Source organism: Columba livia, chromosome 6, assembly GCF_036013475.1.
Source record: "Columba livia isolate bColLiv1 breed racing homer chromosome 6, bColLiv1.pat.W.v2, whole genome shotgun sequence".
Classification (NCBI taxonomy): Eukaryota; Metazoa; Chordata; class Aves; order Columbiformes; family Columbidae; genus Columba; species Columba livia.
The window spans coordinates 5,730,415-5,735,220 of NC_088607.1; the positions used below are offsets into that span (position 1 = coordinate 5,730,415).

General features: G+C 37.8%; 1 long non-coding RNA gene across 22 annotated transcripts in view; it reads right to left on the reverse strand.

Annotated features, from left to right (window-relative positions):
* LOC110361046 (uncharacterized) overlaps positions 1-4,806 on the reverse strand; it is an 80,577-nt gene that overhangs the window by 46,433 nt on the left and 29,338 nt on the right. For 19 of the 22 annotated variants that reach the window (XR_010473394.1, XR_010473393.1, XR_010473405.1 and 16 more), the window contains one exon: positions 1,333-4,232. This is a non-coding gene — a long non-coding RNA (uncharacterized LOC110361046). The remainder of the gene's footprint in view (positions 1-1,332; positions 4,233-4,806) is intronic. The other 3 variants (XR_010473403.1, XR_010473391.1, XR_010473387.1) reach the window with 3 other exon arrangements.

The following is a 4,806-nucleotide window of genomic DNA, read 5'->3' on the forward strand; positions in this document are numbered from 1 at the left end:
TTGCAGGTTGGTCCTAAACTGTTTGCATAAATCCCAGGGACTGGATGGATCCTCACCAGCCCCATGGGAAAGAGTTTTGGTTGATCTCGATGGAAGCTATGGGTATAATAAGAAACAAAATAGCTACTCAGCAGATATCAACAGTGTGAAGGAGAAAGGATTTTGATGTGGGCTGTATTTAGACATTCAGCTGTGGTGTGGGGAGAATGCTGCTTCACACAGCAGTTCACACTTTATCATGTGGAAACTGAATTATTTTCTTATTCAAACAAAATCTTGCTACTATCCCTAAGACAGCAGTTCCTCCCACTGGAAAAGCCCAGATGCCTCAGCTTTCATTCTTGTGATCTGACCACTTGGCTTCCCTGCTCACACAATTTGTTTGCTTGATGCTATAACTCAGTAAAAACAGAAATTTCAATAAAATCTTCAAAACATTAATTAGAGTGGATTTTGAAGATTCACAGACTGTGGTCTTGGGAGCCCATTGGCCTGCAGTTTCACTGAAGTACTTTGCATCTGAACAAATTTAAAAACAAATATATGAAAGAATTTTGTTTTCCATTATTTAAGCATAGTTTTAAAGAACACTTAGCACCTACTAGCTTTGTGTAAATGTATCAGCTGTCACCCGTATTGTTTAGTCTCTATCTGTATTACCCTGTATTTACCATCTGTTCCTTGAATTGAACCTCTGTAATAGATTATGTTTAACATTAATTTAATAAAGAAAAATGGACCTGTAATCATGTTTTTCTAGTAAACTGTTGTCTCAGCTCTACCTTTAGTGTCATTTAGAGCAGGTGGGAAATGGCAAGGGATTTTGGGATGGTGCCTCAGCAGCTAAAGTGGGTCATGGATGGGCCCTCTGGAAGGTTATTCTCTGAACCTGTCAGGATTATCTAGTTCTCTGCTGGAGTAACCTGATCCAATTTGCAACCCAAGGAAAAAATCACTAGACTAGGGCATGTTGGAATTCCTGAACGATGCCATAAAATAATGAATTGCTTGTAGAATTAATAAGTTAAAAAGGATACACTTATAATGAACATATCTGTTAATTTGAAGGTTTCTGTTGGATGAATCAAAGTTACATGTGAATGAGTTTAAACGTGTTCACAGCCCAGTGAATATGCAGAAACTGAGTCTATGTTCATCAAGCCAGACCAGATGGTGAGCTGAGACTGATTTCACTTGTGTCTAACTCTACCGTGCTATTATAAACACCTTAAAAAGCTGCTCAATCCTATTGCCTTCATAGATAGCAATATCAGGGAAAACAGGAGGTCGCATTATACCTGGAACTGAATATCACAAACCAGAATGCTGTACCTGTGGTCCACCACGGTGATTTCGTCTTCCTAACCACTTGTAGACTCCAGCACGCTCTTTTCCATTTCTCCGGCACGCACTTGCAGTCATCCTCTCTTCAGTGTCCTTTCCTCAGAGACCTCATTCTGATGTTTGTACGACTTTAAGACTGGGTAGAGAAAAAAAAGAATAACCAAAGCCAAGATGCCACTGTTACATCGAAGTATCTTCTCCCATATTTCTACCCATTGGGTTCTCCTGTTTAACATCTCTAGTTAAGTCCTTCAAAGACACCAACCATGGGAATGTGCCACAGCCAATTGCTTCTACTTACAACAGCATTAGGGATATATAGATATAGTGAAACAGTAACACAGTTAAGCTACTTCTACCCAGATTTCTCTTTTGACTTTAGGGCTGTGTCCTTCTAGGATCAGTTTTCTTCAGTACCTTTCAATGTACAGTACCATCCCATTTTACCACCTAAGAGTCACAACTAACAGGACATCAACACCCCATTTTTTCACAAACAATTTCTGGTTTCCTTTGTCAGCTTAACACCTTTAATTAGCAGGTCAGTGTGGAATAAAATGGAACAGAAATCCCTCTTACACGGTCATAATGACATCGGTCCTAAATACAGCACTGGGCCACTGACTAAGACCAACCATTTTTCTAGACTGAATACAATTTTTTCTATTGTGTTGTTACTTCTGCCACAAATCCAGACTGAATTCAGTCTCTGAAACCTAGAAAAAGTTTTACTTTAAGCTCTGCTCTCTGGCTGATATTATTTCCAGGAATTAATGAGACCTATCCATGCTCTGCAGTTGAGAAGTCTGCAGCAGAGTAATCCTCACATGAGATAGACCCCAACTTAAAGGAGTTATCTGACTGGTATTTGTGCACCAAAGTCTCTGGCTCTGGGTTAAATCACATCTCTTTGCATGGGAATACATGATGGGACACAAAGCTAGAGACAGGCTCTCCTGATGTATGCCAGTTTGCTCACAAATCAGGATTCATAATTGCTAGAACCTCTTTCCTCAAGCCCTGTAGGATCATCAGTCACACTAACAGATGATTCTATTACACACAGGCATCGTGCTGGAAAAGCTGAATTTACTGTTATTTCATAAAAGCTGTTTCAAAAAATTAAACTGGGTTAAATGTCATGGATCTTAATGGGTTTCCAAAGTTTTAATATGTTACATTCTACTTGGTATGGCATATGTTATAACTTATAAGGATTAGCTCATGTAACTTCTGTCCAAAAAAATCTTCATTTTAAATATAATTTTGTCCACATTCAAAGTTGAACTACTTCACAAAACCCTGCAGTGGTTGTATGTGATAAAGGATCCCAATCCCTTCCATGCTGCTGTGATCATAGGCTGAGCTGGGAGCCTCAGGAAAAACTTCCTTATCGCATGCATATCCCATGCACTGCTAGAAAATGCTTTCTTTGTATCATCATATTCAAGAGTAAATAGAGCAATCACTAAGAACTTCCTTCCAGGCTTTTTTTCTGAATGTATAGGAAAGCTTCTGTTAGTTTTACACTGTAAGCCCTTGGCAGAGTACAAAAATATGAAACTGTCATGAGAATATGTCAAAACAACTAATGAATCATTCACTTTTCAGACAATATAGCATATTGCAGCTGCAAAAGACAGAACTATACTGGTCAGTCAGTATTTTCAAGTGATGCGTTAAGATTTTTCAATTTGAAATAGATATCTTCAGATTTTAGCAAAGCAAATGGCAAGGACATGGATAGTTAACACCTATTTGTATCAAATTAAACACCCCAAAACATGGAAACCCTGAATCCATGAGCACTTCTATAGAATTCCAGCAAAACAACGCAGCCCCAAGTGCACACGCACGGGAGATGCTTTTGGAGACTTGCGTGTCATTGAGAAGGAAAAGCTTGGTTTGTACATTGTTTTGGATATTCTGTGCCTCACAGAGAACATACAGACAAAAAAACAGAAAGTAAAAATATACAATTGAATCTCCCAAGAAAATGTCACAATATAAAAAAAAAAAAAAAATGACAAAGAATTTCCTTTGTTTGGAAAAGTAAATACAAAGAAAATCTCTGCAAACAAACTTATTTTAGTGATGATATGAGTTAAGTTCACAGAGTCAGTCATGAGATTCTGAACCATTGCTTCCATTTCAGGAGGAATTATTGGAAGAAATTCCTCATAAACCTGGTGAAGTCTGTTATATTTGACAGGACGACAAGGTCTACAGCTGACTATAGGGTTAAAACACACCACCACGGTATCTGCTTATTGCAGTTCCTTCAGAAGAAAACAAGCACAGCACAGAAAGCTGTAACTATTTACAGATAAATAGGAAGTTCCTGTTATTTTAGATATCAGTCATGCACCCATGGAGGCCGCTCTTCCAGGTCACCAGTTAAACTATAACACAAGAGCATCAGCTGGATCTGATGGACGCTATGAACTTAACTGAGTTTCTTAAGTGTCCAACCTAAGCAGGAGGTTCAAGACACAGCTGTGAAGGTCAAGTCCATCTGGAAGCTTGCTTTCTGCCCAGGGTATTTTTTTCCTATGCTTAATATCCTCTAGTTCGCTGATTTAATCTTGGTACTTTTTCCAAGAGTACATAATTATTAAACACTGTACGCTTGAATATATCTTAGCAGGATCTAGCAAAAAAAAATAGAGTTTTCTATCAGCTTTTTACCTGTGACAAGTAAAGTTGATATCTAGATGAGTGATGTATGTGGAAAGGAGCTCCTAGAAGACGCCAGTCACTGCCACAGTGCCAGCATTTGGGCTGCATGCTGTGTGAATGCAGAACATCTGTTAAAATGCCGAGGAGGTTTTTACCTTGAAATACCTGCAGGGAATGTCTTCACTTTTATTCTCTATTCATTGGTGTAGCTGAAAAATGAGAAAAAAAAACAAAAAACAAAACTACATTTAAAACCTGAATTTATCAAAAACACAAGGTTTTTCACTGTAAACCTCTGGACATTTTCTATACAAAGGTGCCTGAAAAATTATATTTTCCTTCACATATTTAATTGGGATTGCTCTGCTTTTTCCAGTCATTTCTTCAAGTCACATAACTGTGACCACACTAATGTCCCATTTCTTCTGTATATCTTGTATTTCAGTACAGCACTGTGAAACAGTAGACTGTAAATCCGGGGAGTACAGAGCAAATATCAAAAGAAGGGATTAAATAGTTAAAATGCACAGAACTGTTTCCTTTATTTTTCTTTCTCTCTGCTTCATTTGTTTGTTCATTTGTTTTTGTTGTTGCTGTTTGTTGTTTTGTTTTGTTTCTTTAATTTAGAGTCAATGAGGGAAGATCCAAAAAGTGGCCAGAGCCAGCAAAAAACTCCAGCACTGTTAAAGGGAACATACAAAAAGGACCATTTAAACATGGAGGTTTTAAAATCTTCATGGTTTATATAATAAAATTGAAACGTTTGAATGTTTACTTTCTTAC